Below are 22,699 nucleotides of genomic sequence, written 5' to 3'. Positions count from 1 at the left end.
TGCCCCTGTCTGCTCTCGTTCGTTTGATTATAAACTTCTGCTGCCGTCTCGACCTGTGTGCCTATCTCTGTTTCATCCTCTACCTCACTATCATAATCACGGCCGCACCGTTGCTCTAAGATCGCGTCCAAATCACCGTCCTCATAAATGACCCTGTCGTCCTGTCCTGCTAAAAATGTGCCCATCTCATCTCCGAACCTATCCCCGTCAGTAAATTGTCCCTTATCCATTATGTTATCCTCTTTTGTTTTAGCTTCGCTGGATAATATTCGTGCCTTACTTCTCGTGATCATTAATGAAAAACTAATTTATCTACAACGCACAATAAAAATAATCTAATCCATATATTTTTCCACATAGACATAAAATTTCAACAACGCCATTCCAACGCAGTAATTACATGCACGATTTGTTATGGTACAGAAACTGCACACAAACCCAACAAAATGTGATGTGGTGCGGACACCACATCAAAGAAATACATAAAACAATGAACAAACAAACAAATATATACGCTGAAAACAAAAACAGTAATCATGCGCCGCTACTTAAAACTAATCGCGGAACCACAAGACTGTATTAATCATTAAAAAAAAGTAGAGAAAAAAATTTGAATGTTCCTACTAAGAATACTGTTTGCTTATCAGTGATTCTCAGGAAAGATCCGAGGCTAAGGGTCGCCATTTTATGCGATATGCCGGGGCTATCAGTGTATTTAACACTAAATTCTTCTCGAATCTTCATATGGAAATGATGCTCTAAGCCCCCCCTTTTCTAACTCCTACTTTTGCTGTTGCACATGGATTAAGAAGAAACGCGAACTGACTGTAATCGACCCTGCAAGTGGAGTAGAAAAGAGTTTGGCACCTGCAATAATTTAATTTGATAGACATTAATTAAATAAAGGAAAGTTTCAGTAACGTAGTGAGAAATGAAAGGATTGCTCTACCGATTAACAGAATGAAAGTTCTGTCCAAAATAACAATTTGATTTATTATGACTAAACTCAAAATCATAAACAAAACACATGAAACATTTACAATACATCAAATTGGATACTCAAATAAATGCTGTAAAGGTGAAGTTGTCCATAAACAAGATTGTGACATTTATGACGAAGTGGTATGTGGAGCCAAGTCCTTGCAACTCAAATCTTAAGAGAAACACCCAGCCAACTCAACATTAATTGCTGCTACGGTAGTGATAACTCAAGGAATGAACGCCCAAGACAGAACAAAGTTAGAAAAGACGAACAGGCGCGCTCTGCTGAGCTCTGATTATCACAGTGCAAATTCCCTAGTCTGCCGGTGCTGCAGACATACATTACCAAGCTGTCTTCTTAACTGCAACGACACGATCTGGCGTACAGGAAGCGATGGCTGGTTGCTTCGACGTCCCGTCGTGATGATGATAATGTCGCGAGTATAGCCTGAAACAAATTGGCCTGGTCTGGTTGTTCCAGACTAAAGACTTCCTATCAATACAAATGCGCCTCTGAGGGAGACGAAGAAGGCTCGCCACACAATCACTGACGGTACAGTGATTGATTTTAACAAGCGAAGTCACACTGTAACTCCGATACAGTCAACTTTAGCCAAAACTGCCCAAGACAGACAACATAGCCCACTTGTACGCAGAACGCACAATTGCCAACTGTACTCGGAAAGTTACGTTGAAGTCGAAACTTCAGCAACTTCGTTAAACAGTTACAATCAAACAAAAGTATATTGGACAGTCAACGGAAGGCAGGCTGTCCAGAGCAGCGAGAGCTCAGTCTTGTAACATACTCCGACCGAAAGGCGAGAGCCGACTACCACAAGAGCACCCGTACAAACCGAACATAGAACATTCCCGCCCCCACGACAGTGGCCGTGGTTAAACGTTCCAATCAGCAACTCGAAAACCGGCGGAAAATTCCACTCTATTGCCGAAGCACTACCATTCCACCAATGGGGATTCTTGGCGCCAATTTCTGCGCCGATTTTGCTACGTTATGGAGCTATGCCCTGAGCAAGCCAATCACAGTTACGATTTTGCAGAAAACGCGGGAATTTGCCCGCCAAGACTGCCTGGGGACACAAGTCATTCCCACACCTCGCTGGTAGCCCGCCAGAAAGTGTTTTCGCTAAGTTTCTGCGAAGTAACGGAATCTCTAGCCCAGCCGCTCCTTCCGGCCCTGCGGGCGTCTTCCCGCCGCTATTATGACAATGTCGGCGTCTGGAAAGCATTCACTCGACTTCCTCACACCCATTGGCTTAACCCTATCAAGAACAGCAGAGCCCGCCTGTCACCGGACCACCCGGGTGACGAGAGACGCTGCGTGGGAAGTCCGCGTGTGAAGATATAGCAACTTTTCACCGCATGCAATTAGAGAGGAAAATCGAATTACTCAGAGTAAGATAGAAATATGAGAGGGGGCTTCTGCCACCTCTCAAGGTGTCCACTATACGCAGGAGGCAGCTACACGGGTAGCAGGGGCTGTGTGTCGTGGACTGGGCGGTTTTTTTGGTTAGAAGGTCTCGGGTAAACACAAGAAGGGCCTCGGTCACAAAGGGTGTAGGCCTAACACAAGAAGAACGTAGATACAGGAACCATTGGTGTAAAAGTTGCAAATTGTCGTAGCTGCGTTGGGAAAGTACCAGAGCTCCAAGCGCTAGGTGGTTCCATGAACCTTCTGCCAGGCACTTAAATGTGATTTGGAGAGTATCGATGTAGATGTAGATGTAGAACATGATGAAATATTGCTCTAAATTCATGAGCATTGTTTTTAAACGGTATACTCCTTATCTCTTTCACCAAGTTCACATACGCATTACGCAAAATGTATTAATTATCCCAATACGAGCATTTCTTTTTAGGACTTCATCTTTGCATCAAAATGAAAGCGGCTGCAGCGACAGCTGCTGCTAACAAATTGGACGTCTCGATTATCGGAGCAGCGATGGTTCTGTCTTGGAAATCATGCTCGCGCACGGGCTGAGTAAGGAGCGTGCACCTGCACGCATGCCTCTTATTGCGTGAAAGGCAAGTCAGGGCGCACTGCGGCTAGGTACAAGGTGCATGCGGGTAAACGCACCGTTACTTCAGCAGACGCCGTGACTGCGGCTGTCGAGCTGCAGCCAATGTTGGCTTTTAGAATGCCGCGTGAGCGACGGTCGGGTCGCCGGCTGCGTTCTTGGCAGCAGGCGTTCATTCTCTGCACACGGCTTCACGTCGGGGGCAGCCCCAGGCTTCTTCAGCAGGTGCTCCGCAAGACCGTAGGACTGCTTTTGGCTGCTGCTCACACTGATACAGGCACTGCGTCCCACGTGCGTTACATTTCCGTTCCCCTTTCTCCAATCCCAGGAAAAACAACATAATATGCCTACAAAGAAAAAACTGCTATGAATATACTACCAGTCACGTTGATAATCTAAACGAGAAAGGAAAGACTGTCACAGTATGCAGCAAATAGCGCTTGCCACAAAGCAGTTCGAAAGTTTAGAAAGATATTTTCATCTAAAGAACATAAAAAAACTAGTCCAGTCATTACCCTTATCGAATCCAAACTCAGATTTGCAGTTTCAGTTCATTACCACGAATTTTTGACATGTTATCCGGAAACTCTAAACTGGTCCTACATATTCAATGATTTTCATGGTGCCACACGGTTTGTATTTTATACAGGGCTATTACAAATGATTGAAGCGATTTCATAAATTCACTGTAGCTCCATTCGTTGACATATGGTCACGACACACTACAGATACGTAGAAAAACTCATAAAGTTTTGTTCGGCTGAAGCCGCACTCCAGGTTTCGGCCGCCAGAGCGCTAGAGAGCGCAGTGAGAAAAAATGGCGACAGGAGCCGAGAAAGCGTATGTCGTGCTTGAAATGCACTCACATCAGTCAGTCATAACAGTGCAGCGACACTTCAGGACGAAGTTCAACAAAGATCCACCAACTGCTAACTCCATTCGGCTATGGTATGCGCAGTTTAAAGCTTCTGGATGCCTCTGTAAGGGGAAATCAACGGGTCGGCCGGCAGTGAGCGAAGAAACGGTTGAACGCGTGCGGGCAAGTTTCACGCGTAGCCCGCGGAAGTCGATGAATAAAGCAAGCAGGGAGCTAAACGTATCACAGCCGACGGTTTGGAAAATCTTACGGAAAAGGCTAAAGCAGAAGCCTTACCGTTTACAATTGCTACAAGCCCTGACACCCGATGACAAAGTCAAACGCTTTGAATTTTCGGCGCGGTTGCAACAGCTCATGGAAGAGGATGCGTTCAGTGCGAAACTTGTTTTCAGTGATGAAGCAACATTTTTTCTTAATGGTGAAGTGAACAGACACAATGTGCGAATCTGAGCAGTAGAGAATCCTCACGCATTCGTGCAGCAAATTTGCAATTCACCAAAAGTTAACGTGTTTTGTGCAATCTCACGGTTTAAAGTTTACGGCCCCTTTTTCTTCTACAAAAAAAAAAAAAAAAACGTTACAGGACACGTGTATCTGGACATGCTGGAAAATTGGCTCATGCCACAACTGGAGACCGACAGCGCCGACTTCATCTTTCAACAGGATGGTGCTCCACCGCACTTCCATCATGATGTTCGGCATTTCTTAAACAGGAGATTGGAAAACCGATGGATCGGTCGTGGTGAAGATCATGATCAGCAAGCCATGTCATGGCCTCCACGCTCTCCCGACTTAACCCCATGCGATTTCTTTCTGTGGGGTTATGTGAAAGATTCAGTGTTTAAACCTCCTCTACCAAGAAACGTGCCAGAACTGCGAGCTCGCATCAACGATGCTTTCGAACTCATTGATGGGGTCATGCTGCGCCGAGTGTGGGAGGAACTTTATTATTGACTTGATGTCTGCCGAATCACTAAAGGGGCACATATCGAACATTTGTGAATGCCTAAAAAAACTTTTTGAGTTTTTGTATGTGTGTGCAAAGCATTGTGAAAATATCTCAAATAATAAAGTTATTGTAGAGTTGTGAAATCGCTTCAATCATTTGTAATAACCCTGTATATAGTAATAGATAATGGTAACAGCAACCATTGGTAATATTAAAATAAAAATATTAGTGTAGGAAATATTAATGCAGGAATAAAATGGAAATATTAAACATAAGAATAAAAAAAGAATTAATTTGAAGTTGCAAGCGAATAACTTCCAGCTTATGTTATTAGATTTGCTACTGGCAGCCTCGGAATTACTCGGTGTTTGCAGACTAACTACAATTATACTTACTTCTACAACTTATCATTGATAGATTAATTACATTGCCCACACTGGTACGTGTGTGTCTCCTTGAGTCTACGCGTACCTGTGTGGGTGCCCATAGCATTCTCTCTCTCTCGAGCGAGCGAGGGAGCGCACGAGCGCGCGCGCTCGCTATATATACAGGGTGTTGCAAAAAGGTACGGCGAAACTTTCAGGAAACATTCCTCATACACAAATAAAGAAAAGATGTTATGTCGACATGTGTCCGGAAACGCTTAATTTCCATGTTAGAGCTCATTTTAGTTTCGTCAGAGTGTACTGTACTTCCTCGATTCACCGCCAATTGGCCCAATTGGTGGAAGATAATGTTGACTTCGGTGCTTGTGTTGACATGCGACTTATTGCTCTACAGTAATAACATCAAGTACATCAGTACGTAGCATCAACAGGTTAGTGTTAATCAAGAACGTGGTTTTGCAGTCACTGCAATGTTTACAAATGCGGAGTTGGCAGATGCCCATTTGATGTATGGGTTAGAACGGGGCAATAGCCGTGGCGCGGTGCGTTTGTATCGAGACAGATTTCCATAACGAAGGTGTCCCGGCAGGAAGACGTTCGAAGCAATTGATCGGCGTCTAAGGGAGCACGGAGCATTCCAGCCTATGACTCGCGACAGGGGAAGACCTAGAACGACGAGGACACCTGCAATGGACGAGGCAATTCTTCGTGCAGTTGACGATAACCCTAATGTCAGCGTCAGAGAAGTTGCTGCTGTACAAGGTAACGTTGACCACGTCACTACATGGAGAGTGCTACGGGAGAACCAGCTGTTTCCGTACCATGTACAGCGTGTGCAGGCACTATCAGCAGCTGATTGGCCTCCACGGGTACACTTCTGCGAATGGTTCATCCAACAATGTGTCAATCCTCATTTCAGTGCAAATGTTCTCTTTACGGATGAGGCTTCATTCCAACGTGATCAAATTGTAAATTTTCACAATCAACATGTGTGGGCTGCCGAGAATCCGCACGCAATTGTGCAATCACGTCATCAACACAGATTTTCTGTGAACGTTTGGGCAGGCATTGTCGGTGATGTCTTGATTGGGCCCCATGTTCTTCCACCTACGCTCAATGGAGCACGTTATCATGATTTCATACGGGATACTCTACCTGTGCTGCTAGAACATGTGCCTTTACAAGTACGACACAACATGTGGTTAATGCACGATGGAGCTCCTGCACATTTCAGTCGAAGTGTTCGTACGCTTCTCAACAACAGATTCGGTGACCGATGGATTGGTAGAGGCGGACCAGTTCCATGGCCTCCACGCTCTCCTGACCTCAACCCTCTTGACTTTCATTTATGGGAGCATTTGAAAGCTCTTGTCTACGCAACCCGGTACCAAATGTAGAGACTCTTCGTGCTCGTATTGTGGACGGCTGTGATACAATAAGCCATTCTCCAGGGCTGCATCAGCGCATCAGGGATTCGATGCGACGGAGGGTGGATGCATGTATCCTCGCTAACGGAGGATATTTTGCACATTTCCTGTAACAAAATATTTGAAGTCACGCTGGTACGTTCTGTTGCTGCGTGTTTCCATCCCATGATTAATGTGATTCGAAGAGAAGTAATAAAATGAGCTCTAACATGGAAAGTAAGCGTTTCCGGACACATGTCCACATAACATATTTTCTTTCTTTGTGTGTGAGGAATGTTTCCTGAAAGTTTGGCAGTACCTTTTTGTAACACCCTATATATACACTCCTGGAAATGGAAAAAAGAACACATTGACACCGGTGTGTCAGACCCACCATACTTGCTCCGGACACTGCGAGAGGGCTGTACAAGCAATGATCACACGCACGGCACAGCGGACACACCAGGAACCGCGGTGTTGGCCGTCGAATGGCGCTAGCTGCGCAGCATTTGTGCACCGCCGCCGTCAGTGTCAGCCAGTTTGCCGTGGCATACGGAGCTCCATCGCAGTCTTTAACACTGGTAGCATGCCGCGACAGCGTGGACGTGAACCGTATGTGCAGTTGACGGACTTTGAGCGAGGGCGTATAGTGGGCATGCGGGAGGCCGGGTGGACGTACCGCCGAAATGCTCAACACGTGGGGCGTGAGGTCTCCACAGTACATCGATGTTGTCGCCAGTGGTCGGCGGAAGGTGCACGTGCCCGTCGACCTGGGACCGGACCGCAGCGACGCACGGATGCACGCCAAGACCGTAGGATCCTACGCAGTGCCGTAGGGGACCGCACCGCCACTTCCCAGCAAATTAGGGACACTGTTGCTCCTGGGGTATCGGCGAGGACCATTCGCAACCGTCTCCATGAAGCTGGGCTACGGTCCCGCACACCGTTAGGCCGTCTTCCGCTCACGCCCCAACATCGTGCAGCCCGCCTCCAGTGGTGTCGCGACAGGCGTGAATGGAGGGACGAATGGAAACGTGTCGTCTTCAGCGATGAGAGTCGCTTCTGCCTTGGTGCCAATGATGGTCGTATGCGTGTTTGGCGCCGTGCAGGTGAGCGCCACAATCAGGACTGCATACGACCGAGGCACACAGGGCCAACACCCGGCATCATGGTGTGGGGAGCGATCTCCTACACTGGCCGTACACCACTGGTGATCGTCGAGGGGACACTGAATAGTGCACGGTACATCCAAACCGTCATCGAACCCATCGTTCTACCATTCCTAGACCGGCAAGGGAACTTGCTGTTCCAACAGGACAATGCACGTCCGCATGTATCCCGTGCCACCCAACGTGCTCTAGAAGGTGTAAGTCAACTACCCTGGCCAGCAAGATCTCCGGATCTGTCCCCCATTGAGCATGTTTGGGACTGGATGAAGCGTCGTCTCACGCGATCTGCACGTCCAGCACGAACGCTGGTCCAACTGAGGCGCCAGGTGGAAATGGCATGGCAAGCCGTTCCACAGGACTACATCCAGCATCTCTACGTTCGTCTCCATGGGAGAATAGCAGCCTGCATTGCTGCGAAAGGTGGATATACACTGTACTAGTGCCGACATTGTGCATGCTCTGTTGCCTGTGTCTATGTGCCTGTGGTTCTGTCAGTGTGATCATGTGATGTATCTGACCCCAGGAATGTGTCAATAAAGTTTCCCCTTCCTGGGACAATGAATTCACGGTGTTCTTATTTCAATTTCCAGGAGTGTATATATGGTGAGTCACCTAACATTACCGCTGGATATATTTCGTAAACCACATCAAATACTGACGAATTGATTCCACAGACCGAACGTGAGAAGAGGGGCTAGTGTAATTGGTTCCTACAAACCATAAAAAATGCACGGAAGTATGTTTTTTAACACAAACCTACGTTTTTTTAAATGGAACCCCGTTAGTTTTGTTAGCATCTCTGAACATATAAACAAATACGTAATCAGTGCCGTTTGTTGCGTTGTAAAATGTTAATTACATCCGGAGATATTGTAACCTAAAGTTGACGCTTGAGTACCACTCCTCCGCTGTTCGATCGTGTGTATCGGAGAGCACCGAATTACGTAGGGATCCAAAGGGAACGGTGATGGTCCTTAGGTACAGAAGAGACTGGAACAGCACATTACGTCCACATGCTAACACCTTTTTATTGGTCTTTTTCAGTGACGCACTTGTACATTACCATGAGGGGTGAGGTACACGTACACACGTGGTTTCCATTTTCATTTACGGAGTGGAATAGAGTGTGTCCCGACATGTCAGGCCAATAGATGTTCAATGTGGTGGCCATCATTTGCTGCACACAATTGCCATCTCTGGCGTAATGAATGTCGTACACTCCGCAGTACATCTGGTGTAACGTCGCCGCAGGCTGCCACAATACGTTGTTTCATATCCTCTGGGGTTGTAGGCACATCACGGTACACATTCTCCTTTAACGTACCCCACAGAAAGAAGTCCAGAGGTGTAAGATCAGGAGAACGGGCTGGCCAATTTATGCGTCCTCCACGTCCTATGAAACGCCCGTCGAACATCCTGTCAAGGGTCAGCCTAGTGTTAATTGCGGAATGTGCAGGTGCACCATCATGCTGATACCACATACGTCGACGCGTTTCCAGTGGGACATTTTCGAGCAACGTTGGCAGATCATTCTGTAGAAACGCGATGTATGTTGCAGCTGTTTGGGCCCCTGCAATGAAGTGAGGACAATGTTTCAAGCGTCAACTTTAGGTTACAATATCTCCGGATGTATTTAACATTTTACAATGCAACAAACGGCACTGATTACGTATTTGTTTATATGTTCAGATGTGCTAACAAAACTAACGTGGTTCCATTTAAAAAAACGTAGGTTTGTGTTAAAAAACATACTTCCGTGCATTTTTGTATGGTTTGTATTATCACGTTCGGTCTGTGGAATCGGTTCGTCAGTATTTGATGTGGTTTACGAAATATATCCAGCGGTAACGTTAGGTGACTCACCCTATATATATATATATATATATATATATATATATATATATATATATATATATATATATATATATGTGTGTGTGTGTGTGTGTGTGTGTGTGTGTGTGTGTGTTTACGTAAGAGCGTGCATAAATTTAACAGGACATAAAGGATGCTCCACTAAACAATTTGAGTTAGGGAACCTGGTGTCGGAGAAGCCAGCTTAGGAAGTAAAAGGAATACAGTAATCACATTACTGTGTACTTTTTTATTGGTGTTATCTACAGTTAGCTGCAAATATCATCATTGACACAATGAACGTACCATTTGTACAGTTTCTCACAAAATGTGCTGGTTCAAAAAATGGTTCAAATGGCTCTAAGCACTATGGGACTTAACATCTTAGGTCATCAGTCCCCTAGACTTAGAACTACTTAAAACTAACTAACCTAAGGACATCACACACATCGATGCCCGAGGCAGGATTCGAACCTGCGGCCGTAGCAGCAGCGCGGTTCGGGACCGAAGCGCGTAGAACCGCTCCATCACAGCGGCCGACTCAAAATGTGCTGGAACTGACGGCCATCAACCTTAATACAAGTATGACATCGGCAAGATTCTGACACACCTTGACAAATATACCTGGTGTGTTCCGAACCACATAACAGGCAGCTATAATTCTCGCAACTAACTCCATCACCGTACCCACTGGGGTCTCATACACAAGTGACTTTAAATATCCCCTTATGAAGTAATAGAGGAGATTCATGTCAGGTGACCTAGCAGGCCATGGAATAGGACCTCCCCTTCGAATCCAGAGACCAGGAAATGCAGCCTTGAGATGGTTGCGGACATCCACACTGAAGTGAGGCGGTGCACCGTCATGTCGTATCCATATCCTCTCACGAACAGCCAAGGGTAAGTTCTCTAACAACTAAGATGGAACTCTTTGCACGAATCTCAAGTACAGGTGGCCATTCAGACGGCCAGGTAGAGGGTATGGCCCAATGAGATTGTCCCCTTGCAGGACATAAAGAATGGAAAGATGGAAATGGGCTTCGTCTGTCCACCGAATGATCCATGGCCATTCATTGTCCACTTCCTAGCGAACAAAAAATTCCAGAGCGAACGTTTGTCTTGCTGGCAGGTCAGCAGGAAACTACTCCTGAACAAGGGTGATTTTTGTATGGATAGCAAAGCAGGATGTTTCCTAGGATTTTTGCACCACGCTCGCACGCATGCCGGCCGCGGTGGTCTAGCGGTTCTAGGCGCTCAGTCCGGAACCGCGCGACTGCTACGGTCGCAGGTTCGAATCCTGCCTCGGGCATGGATGTGTGTTATGTCCTTAGGTTAGTTAGGTTTAAGTAGTTCTAAGTTCTAGGGGACTGATGGCCACAGATGTTAAGTCCCATAGTGCTCAGAGCCATTTGAACCATTTTGAACCATCGCACGCATGTCCAAAGTTTTCCCTGTGCACTGCATGTTTGCGCACCACAGCTCGACCGCTTGTTGGGTCTATTCCAACTTCTGTCTTCCCCTACAGTTTTTACCATATACAGCTCCCGCTAGTACAATGGAAGATATTCTCTGATCTCTTAAAGCATATGCTACCATCTTGTCTCGTCTTCTTCTCATTGTTTTCCATTTCTGCTGAAAAACCTCCTCATTCCACATAATTTTTCGACATCAATCTATAGAAACACATCTCACACCCTTAAATGCTCTTCTTTTCCGGTTTTCCCACTGTCCACATTCACTAACATACACTACTGTGCTCCCAATGTGCACTATGTGATCAAAAGTATCCAACACCTGGCTGAAAATGACTTACAAGTTCGTTGCGGCCTCCATCGGTAATGTTGGAATTCAATATGGTGTTGCCCCACCCTTAGCCTTGATGGCAGCTTCCAGTCTCGCAGGCATACTTTCAGTCAGATGCTGAAAGGTTTCTTGGTTAATGGCACCCCATTCTTCACGGAGTGCTGCACTGAGGAGAGGTATCAGTGTCGGTCGGTGAGGCCTGGCACGAAGTCGGCGTTCCAAAACATCCCAAAGGTGTTCTATAGGATTCAGGTCAGGACACAGTACAGGCCAGTCCATTAGAGGGTGCATTATGAACAGGTGTCGATCATGTTGAAAGATGCAGTCGCCATCCCCGAATCGCTCTTCAACAGTGGGAAGCAAGGAGGTGCTTAAAACACCAATGTAGGCCTGTGCTGTGATGGTGCCGCGCAAAACAACAAGGGGTGCAAGCCCCCTCCATGAAAAATGTGACCTCACCATAGCACCACCTACTCCGGATTTTACTGTTGGCATGACACACGCTGGCAGATGACGTTTACCGGTCATTCGCCATACCCACACCCTGTCATCGGATTGCCACATTGTGTATCGTGATTCGTCATTCCACACAGCGTTTTTCCACTGTTTATGCTCCTTACACCAAGCGAGGCGTCGTATGGCATTTACCGGCGTGATGTGTGGCTTCTGAGCAGCCGCTCGTCCATGAAATCCAAGTTTTCGCACCTCCCGTCTAACTGTCGTGGGTCTTGGAGTGGATCCTGATGCAGTCTGGAATTCTTGTGTGATATTCTGGATAGATGTCTGCCTAATACACATTACGACCCTCTTCAACTGTCGGCGGTCTCTGTCAGTCAACAGACGAGGTCGTCCCGTACGCTTTTGTGCTGTAAGTGTCCCTTCACGTTTCCATTTCACTATCACATCGGAAACAATGGACCTAGGAATGTTTAGGAGTGTGGAAATCTCGTGTACAGATGTATGACAGAAGTAACACCCAATCACCTGACCACGTTCGAAGTCCGTGAGTTCCGCCCCATTCTGGTCTCTCACGATGTCTCATGACTACTGAGGTCGCTGATGTGGAGTACCTGGCAGTAGGTGGCAGCACAATGCACCTAATATGAAAAAAGTATGTTTTGGGGGTGTCCGGATATTTTTGATCACATAGTGTACATTCTCACTTTTTTTTTCTCAAATCAAGGCCAATTTTTGGTACTAATAGGCTTATTTTGTCCCGGAACATGCTCTTTACCTGTGCTAGTATGACCTTTGTGTCCTTGTTTCGTCCATCGTGTGTAATTTTGCTTCCAAGGAAGTAGAATTCCTTATCTTTGTCTACTTTGTGACCACCAATTTTGATGTTCAGTTGATCGTTTTTCTCGTTTCTGCTACTGCTCATTACTTTAATATTAATGAATGAAAATACACAAAACACTTGCGTAATATTCTACAATATTTATTATTTATTTCATAAACCTCTTTTTTCTGTTACACTATCATAAGATACAAATTAAATATGTGGTACAGTGAAATTTTGTTGGATCAAAGATTTTAAACTAGTGCATCTACATAGTACCGCCATTTACAGATACGAAAATGTTGATGTTGGATTTAGGAATAAAACGATAAAATATGTGAGAGATTAACTAGTGAACTATATACAAATCACAACAACTATTCATAGAAGAAAATAAATTTAACAAAAACCTTCGGTAACATGTTCCAAGGGTGTTGCTGAACAAAATAGTCTTGTCTTAAATACGTCCTAAATTATTACAAATGGATAAGATACACTAGTGAGATTAAGCAGGTAAGTGAAGCAGCTTTGATTATACAAAGTAATTTTTTTAACATGCCAGAAACATTGTAGTAACTGGAATAAAGGAAAATTGGGCATTTGAGTAAGAGCGGTAATTTATAACATGGCATGGATGGGACTATGAGTAGTATCTGCAGTTAGAAGTGGCGAGTAAGGGAACTGTGTCTAATCATTCCATACTAACTTTAGGCAGGTGGACTATGGTTACTAATTTACATTATTTCAAGGAAGTTTATTTTCCTTCCGTTACGCATGTGATGTCACACTTCATGTTGCACCTTGTAGCTGTGGCCGCCTTTTCTCGGTTTACTCTAAATCCATGTTTTGTACTCGTTAGACTGTTTAATACTTTCAAGTGGTCCTACAACCTTCTTCAGTTTCAATGAGGACAGCAAAGTCATCTGCGAATCTTATCATTGATATCCTTTCACCCCGAATTTTAATCCTTCTTTTACTTCCGTCATTGCTTCTTCGATGTATAGACTGAGTAGTGGAGGAGAAAAATTGCATCCCCGCCTTGCACCATTTAAATCCTTGCACTTCGTGCTTCGTCTTCTGTTCTTATTCTCTTCTGGTTCTTGTACGAATTATACCATACCCGCGTTTTCTTGTACGTATTGTGTTACACATCTTTCCCCATACCTTACTCCTATTTTTCTCATAATTTCGAATATATTGGCATTATCGAACGCTTTTTTAGGTCGACAAATCTCATAAGCGTGTCTTGATTTTTCTTCAGTCTTGCTTCCATTACTTAAAAAAGAGAGAGAGAGAGAGAGAGAGAGAAAACTGCCTCTCTGTTACTTTACGTTTCCTAAAACCAAACTGTTTGTCCTCTAACAGAGCCTCAGTTTTCTTTTCCTCTCCTCTGTATATTATGCTTGTCGGCGACTTGGATGCGTGAGACGTTAAGCTGATTATGTGATACTTCTCGCACTTACCCGCCCTTCGTGTCTTCGGGATTGTATGTACAAAATTTTTCCGAAAATCTGATAGTATGTCTACAGGCTCAGAGATTTTACAAACAAACTTAAATAGTCGCTTGGTGGCCGCTTCCTCCAATTACGAGGATGTGCTGAAAAGTAATGCCTACTAATTTTTTGTGTCAAATTCTTAAAGTTTTGTAAATAAAACAAACTTTATTAACATTCTACATCTTTATTCTTCATGTCTACATACACTACTGGCCATTAAAATTGCTACACTTAGAAGAAATATAGATGATAAACAGGTATTCATTGGACAAATATATTATACTAGAACTGACATGTGATTACATTTTCACGAAATTTGGGTGCATAGATGCTGAGAAATCAGTACCCAGTACAACCACCTCTGGCCGTAATAACGGTCTTGATACGCCTGGGCATTGAGTCAAACAGAGCTTGGATGGCGTGTATGGGTACAGCTGCCCATGCAGCTTCAACACGATACCACAGTTCATCAAGAGTAGTGACTTGCGTATTGTGACGAGCCAGTTGCTCGGCCACCATTGACCAGACGTTTTCAATTGGTGAGAGATCTGGAGAACGTGCTGGCCAGGGCAGCAGTCGAACATTTTCTGTATCCAGAAAGGCCCGTACAGGACCTGCAACATGCGGTCGTGCATTATCCTACTGAAATGTAGGGTTTCGCAGGGATCGAATGAAGGGTAGAGCCACGGCTCGTAACACATCTGAAATGTAACCACTGGCACCCCATACCATCACGCCGGGTGATACCCCAGTATGGCGATGACGAATACACGCTTCCAATGTGCGTTCACCGCGATGTCGCCAAACACGGATGCGACCATCATGATGCTGTAAACAGAACCTGGATTCATCCGAAAAAATGACGTTTTGCCACTCGTGCACCCAGGTTCGTCATCGAGTACACCATTGCAGCCGCTCCTGTCTGTGATGCAGCGTCAAGGGTAACTGCAGTCATGGTCTCCGAGCTGATAGTCCATGCTGCTGCAAACGTCGTCGAACTGTTCGTGCAGATGGTTGTTGTCTTGCAAACGTCCCCATCTGTTGACTCAGGGATCGAGACGTGGCTCCACGATCCGTTACAGCCATGCAGATAAGGTGCCTGTCATCTCGACCGCTAGTGATACGAGGCCGTTGGGATCCAGCACGGCGTTCCGTATTACCCTCCTGAACCTACTGATTGTCTATTCTGTAAGAGAAACTTTGTGGTCTTGATAAAATGGTAATCTCTTGGTTCGTTATAGAGTTTCTGGAAGAGCAACCTATGGTTGACTGTATCGTATGGAGCGATGAGGTCGACCAATGCTAGTTCTGTAAACTATTTACTTTCGGGCCCTTCTTCCATATGTTCTGTCAGGTACATTACGTGCAATGGACATTTGGAGTCGTGCACCTCGCAAAAGGCCATTGTTCGAGTGGCACTTCAGCCGCACGGCTTCAGTGGACTAGCCAGAAACCTTAATAGTAGCAGACCTGGGGGCGTGTAGTGATGGTCCTACGACTCACGATATTGCCTCTCTTCAAATAAATGCAAGGTGTGTGTGAAGGATGGTGTTCGAATTGGATTAAGTTCTGTGATGTATTTGGCGTGGTCTTCGTATTATGATTGGTCCCTCTTAAGCAGGTTACCGTAAACATGAACCAGAATGTTTATTTCAACTTATCGGTGACTAAGTGTTGCCCACCAATCTATATCTTCGTGGTGAGAATGTTGTGGATACTTCTGCCTCCCAAGCAACAGCGTTCACAGGGCTGCACAAATGCGTTCCTTATTTGACGAACACTCACACGCCATACCACCAGATCTTAATACCACAGAAAATATCTGTGACTATTTGTAACAGTTAATTAAATTTAGCAATCAAAGCCCTACAGTTTATCAGAACTACGTGATCTAATCATCAATGAGTGCTTCAGCTAGAAATGATAATTTCGAACTAATTCTTGGACTTTCTTCCTCGGCGAATTAAGGCTATCATCAGTGCTAGTGGATGAGTCACACGATATTAACATAATGTGTCCAGAGAATGAGTGAGTCTTTTTAATGTGTGCTTAATTAGCTTCGATACTGTAGTTTAATATACCTCGGTAACGTAATAGGATTTGGAATGAGATAAGAATGGCAGGGCAGGGTTCAGTAAACAGAAAAAAAACGTAATTGTCTTCGCACGAGGTTAAAATACCACATGGAGAAGGAATGAGGCGATGAGAGTGTTACGGGGAAGTCCCGCCGTTACGCGCCAGATACTGTAACACGAGACGTCGTCTGCCGGCAGCCGGCGATGTGGAAGTTCGGAAGGAATCCGTGAGGGGCGCGCCAGTCGCTAGCCGGCGGGGCGCTGGGCTTTCCGGACGGGACGGTCAAGGCTGACCAAGGTCATCAAACTCGACGCCAGGAATGTCGGCCGTGGCGGCAACGCGTGGGAGACGTGATGAACACTATACGCACGCATTCCACGTGTCCCAGGGACCACTTCCCTGTATCTCTATCGAGCGGGTCACCTCCTAAAAGTCGCAGCAGTTTTTCTCTTTATCGACACAGCCTGTTCTGTGCTGCACGATGATGCAGTCCCAGTGTGTGCTTGAATATTTCTCTATGTTATGGCCAGCTATACAACAGCGTTCGCTTGGCTTCAGGGACTGTTATCATCAGGACCGGTTTAAGGTCGCGCAGGGTCGCTAGCACACTTGGAGCGTGAGGGCCGTATTCACCAATATATACTCATAATTTTTAAATGAATTATTTTACTCCCATGTAATATGTAAAAATAACAGCTCCTTCATTTTTGATCTATTATCTGTCTGACAAAATAATCATCGCTCGATACATTAGAACTACCCACGATAGTTGACATATTAGCTCCTCTCATATACAGGACGTCACAGGAAGAATGGTCAATTTTTAGTGATACGAGAGAAACAACTATTCGAAGCAAAAAGTCTGGTAAACATGGTTTCTAAAATGCATACCTTAAGGACAATGAGCACTTCTTCTTTAGTGTGAAACAAATCACTACTACTGCAAGTTCTTTGCTCTCCATATTTTGGTAGGTTGCAATATGGACCAAAAGAAGAAGAAAAACGTCCGGTAAACATGGGCTATGGGTACTGGTTCATCATCGCTACTATGAAATACTCTCTTCTACTTAACAAGTGCTCATATCTCTTAAAGTATGCGCGTCAGAGCCCATGTTTATTAGACATTCTTTTCTTGTTCCGGATACCCCCCAAAACACACGTTTACCATATTAGGTGCATTGTGCTGCCACCTACTGCCACGTACTCCATATCAGCAACCTCGGTAGTCATTAGACATTGTGACAGAGCAGAATAGGGCACTCCACGGAACTCACGGACTTGCGTGATCAGGTGACTGGGTGTCACTTGTGTCATACGTCTGTACGCGAGATTTCCACACTCCTAAACATCCCTAGGTCCACTGTTTCCGATGTGATAGTGAAGTCGAAACGTGAAGGGACACGTACAGCACAAAAGCGTACAGAACGACCTCGTATGTTGACTAACAGGACCGCCGACAGTTGAAGAGGGTCGTAATGTGTAATAGGCAGACCTCTATCCAGGCCATCACACATAAATTCAAAACTGCATCAGGATCCACTGAAAGTACTATGACAGTTAGGCGGGAGGTGAGAAAACTTGGATTTCATGGTCGAGCGGCTGCTCATAAGCCACACACCACGCAGGTGAATGCCAAACGACGCCTCGCCTGGTGTAAGAAGCATAAACATCGGACGATTGAACAGTGGAAAAACGTTGTGTGGAGTGACGAAATGTCAGAAGGAAGCAGCATTGGACGAGGTGTTAGACAAGTTTGTTGCCTTTCCCTACTGTTGTTTAACGCATACCTTGAAGAGATTATTGGGAAAGACTTAGAAGGAAAAAGAGGAATATGTATTGGTGGAAAGAGAACAGAATGTATAAGATTTACTGATGACATGGAATTAGTGGCAGAAAGTGAGCGGACAGTGAATGACATGCTGAAAGATCTGAATAAAGTTTGTGTGGAATATGGGATGCAAATAAACACAGCAAAAACAAAGAGTATGGTCATCAGTACAAGACGCAGACTGTCCAATATTAAAATAGGACAATCCACCATTAGCTAAGTAAGTGCATTTAAATATCTTGGAAGCACAATCACTGAAGACTTGAGATGTCGCCAGGAGGTGTAAACTCGAATTGCTATAGGGAAGGAGGCATTCAACAGAAAGAGGAGACTGTTATGTAGCATATTAGATAAAGGTCTAAGTAAAAGGTATGGCAAATGTTTTGTCTGGAGTGTGGCAGTATATGGGGCAGAAACATGGACGCTGAAACGAGAAGATGAAAAAATGTTAGAAGCATTTGAAATGTGGATGTAGAGGAGAATGGAGAGAACAAGCTGGATGGAAAGAGTGAGTAATGAAAGAGTACTGGAAAGGGTTGGTGAGAGAAGATGTCTGCTGAAGGTTATAAGAGAAAGGAAAAAGTACTGGTTGGGACATTCAATGAGAAGGGAGAGCTTGCTAGCAGATGCTTTGGAAGGACTGGTTTGTGGGAGAAGACTGAGAGGAAGAAAGATATACAAGATGATAGACGACACAAAGGGAAGAGGAAATTATACGGACCTGAAGAGGATGGCAGAAGACCGGACAGTCTGGAGAACTACGATGTGAAAACCTGCCTTTTGGCAGAACAATAATGATGATGATGATGATGATGATGATGATGGTGATGTACGTGGCAGTGGCCCATTGTTGGACTTCAAGGGTATGTGGCATACTCATTGTCAAGATTGCAAATGGTTCAAATGACTCTGAGCACTATGGGACTTAACATCTGAGGTCATCAGTCCCCTAGAACTTAGAACTGCTTAAAGCTAACTAACCTAAGGACATCACACACATCCATGCCCGAGGCAGAATTCGGACATGCGACCGTAGCGGTCGCGTGGTTGCAGACTGAAGCACCTATAGCCGCTCGGTCACAGCGGCCGGCTCAAGATTGCAGCCGATCACGTTTGACCATCGTGAGGACCACTGTATTGTGTATGGAGCACCTCATAACGTTTGGCATGTGCACTTGCCATTTGCAAAGAAGTGAAGGACTCCCTGTGACACCACTGGTCAGACACTAACCACAGATGGACTTGTGCATTATCGTACCGTGCGTAGTTTGCCGTAAACATTACAAACATTTGAAAGCTCTTGTCTACGCAACCCCGGTACCAAATGTAGAGACTCTTCGTGCTCGTATTGTGGACGGCTATGATACAATACGCCATTCTCCAGGACTGCATCAGCGCATCAGGGATTCCATGCGACGGAGGGTGGATGCATGTATCCTCGCTAACGGAGGAAATTTTGAAGATTTCCTGTAACAAAGTGTTTGAAGTCACGCTGGTACGTTCTGTTGCTGTGTGTTTCCATTCCATGATTAATGTGATTCGAAGAGACGTAATAAAATGAGCTCTAACATGGAAAGTAAGCGTTTCCGGACACATGTCCACATAACATATTTTCTTTCTTTGTGTGTGAGGAAAGTTTCCTGAAAGTGTGGCCGTACCTTTTTGTAACACCCTGTATGTGTAGTCTTGACATTAAAGCATGGCTCCTACTACAATGGAGGGATTCCACGGAAACAGCGATAACAGAATGACGTGTTTATAGTTTTCTTTAAAACTTGTTTGAGCGGCTTAGTTGACAAAAGGTTAAAGACTTGGAGGCCTCCGGGCGAGCGACTCACAATTGGACACAGAACATACATGAGCTGTCTGAAAATAATAACGGAACTCAGAGCATACATGTGATTTTGACTGTGAAAGAACTCCAGCTGATATCCCTTGCTGTTGTTGTGGTCTTCAGCCCGAATACTGTTTGAAACAGTTCTCGACGTTAGTCTATCCTGCGAAAGCCTCTCCATCGCTGGATTACTGTGTCAATCTACTTCCATTTGAACCTACTTACTGTGTTCAGTACTTGGTAACCCTCTACAATTCCCTCCATTACCTAACTGACGGTTGCTTGATGCCTCAAAATGACTCGTATTAACCGATCGCTTCTTTTGTCCAAGTTGTGCCATAAATCCCCCCCCCCCCCCCCCCCGCCGATTCCACTGCCTCTTCATTAGCTTTTCGATCTACCCATATAATCTTCAGTATTCTTCTATGGCACCAGATTTCTCTTCTTTTCTGAACAAGCTTCAGATTCTACGGGCAGTGCTCGAGCTATGTCACGCGAATTGTCTATCCCCGGTCCACAGTTCAAAAGATTTTGCGGCGCTTATACACTGGCATTCAGATTCAGAATGTGCACCAAATGAAGCCCCAAGAAAGGGTACGGTGCCTTGACTCTGCAATGCCTTTTTTTATGACGCACAGAAGCGGATGACATGTGGTCGGGGGTCATTCTACGTACAGAATGTAAATGATTAGAGTTGCAGTTCTCTGTGATAGATAGAACAGCTAGCAGAGTGCATTAGCGTTGCTTATGTTTAGTGTTGTTACCAACCCTGGTAGGGTATGTAAGGGTGCAAGGGGCATGTTTGGCTGTCAAGAGAACAATGCGTAAAGTCTTCAGTGACTGCCATAGCACAATTTTTCTAATGATCGTTCACAAAATGCAAAGAAATTCGAGTTATACGTAAAGGTTGTTAGTGGCACAACAGTTAGTGTTCAGTCACTCACAAATGAGACAGGAACTCAAACTGAGGGCAGCAAAGCAAAAGAAAAAATGCTTAACTCCTTCTTCAAATGTTTCTTAACGAAGGGAAGCCCAGGAGAATTGCCCCAATTTAATCTTCGTAGCATTGAAAGGAAGAGTGAATTAACTGTCATTGTCAGTGGTGTTGAGAAACAGCTGAAGTAGTTCAAACTGAACAAAGCACCAGGGCCCAATGAAATCCCTATCACATCCTATACTAAAATTGCGTTTGAGTTTGCCCCTCTTCTAACTATAATCCTTTGTAGACCCCTCGAATAAAAGAAGTGTGCAGTAGCAGGAAGAAAGAACGGGTAACACCCATTTACATAAAGGGTGTTTGAAGTGATCCACAAAACTACCGTCCAATATCCTTGACATCGATTTGTTGTGGAATCTTAGAACATATTCTGATCTCAAACATAATGAGCTACCTCGATTACAACGACCTCCTCTGTACTTACCAGCATGAATTCCGAAAATGTCGATCATGTGAAACCCAACTCGCACTTTTCTGACATGATATACCGAAAGCTTTGGATCAAGGCAGTCAGATAGATGCAGTATTTCTTGATCTCAGAAAATCATTTGACTCAGTACCGCATCTACGCTTATTATCAAAAGTATGTCCATCTTGCGTATCGAGCGAAGTTTGAGCCTGGATTTCTTGGTAGGGAGGACGCTTAAGTTATCTTGGATAGAGAGTAATCGGAAGATGCAGGTGTGCCTCAGAGAAGAATGTTGCAACCCTTGCTGCTCATGTTGTATATTAATGACCTTGCAGACCATGTTAGTAGTAACCTTCGACTTTTTACAGGTGATAAAGTAATCTATTATGAAGTACTGTTAGAAGGGAGCTGCATAAATATTCAATCAGATCTCGATAAGGTTGCAAAGTGTTGCACAGAGTGGCAACTTGATTTAAATGTTCAAAACTATAAAAGTCTGCTCTTCACAAAACGAAAAAACTTAGTGTCCTATGGCTATAGTATCAGTGAGAACTATTATAATCAGTCAGCTCATCCAATACCTGGGGTGTAACACTTCGTAGTGATATGAAATCGAGTGAAAGTAGGTGGTGGACTTCGGTTTACAGGTAGAATACTAGGGAAATACAGTCAGACTTCAAAGAAGATTGCTTAAAAATCACGAGTGTGACCTAACGGTACAGTTGGATGTACCCTCTGCCATACACTTCACACTGGTTTTCATAGTACAGATGTAGATGTAGAAGATCGTCAGATGTTGAATTATCTCACAGAAGGACACGGAGATGCCATTTACTTGTGTGAGACAGTGTCACAAATATCTGACAGACTTTGAAAGGTGTCTACATTTCTCCTGCTGGCCAAATCGTGCAATATCCGGATTTGTGGGGCGTCCGTATGTTACAGTGGCCTGATGTTGGACTGCATGGGAAAGTGAGAGCAGGCAGACTCATTATCAAGATTGCAGTCGACCACGTTTGTCCATTACAAGTGAGGACTACCGTCTTGTGTGCGGAGCACCTTGTAACCTTTCACACATGCACCTGCCATATGCGAAGAGGTGTAGAACTCCCTGCAACTTAGGTGTCATACCGAACCATTGGTCAGAGACTAGCTACAGATGAACTAGGTCTTTACTGTTCCGTGCGTAGATAGCCATACACATCACAAAACAAACTGCTACATCTGTAATGGTGCCACGACTGGGAAGCTAGAGCTTGAGAGAGGTGTAAGTCACCCACCGTTTCGGAGATGGACAACAGTGTTACTCCCAGCGTCACAGT

This window comes from Schistocerca nitens, chromosome 5 (genome assembly GCF_023898315.1).
Source record: "Schistocerca nitens isolate TAMUIC-IGC-003100 chromosome 5, iqSchNite1.1, whole genome shotgun sequence".
NCBI classification, from domain to species: Eukaryota; Metazoa; Arthropoda; class Insecta; order Orthoptera; family Acrididae; genus Schistocerca; species Schistocerca nitens.
Note: the sequence above shows the minus strand (reverse complement) of the source record.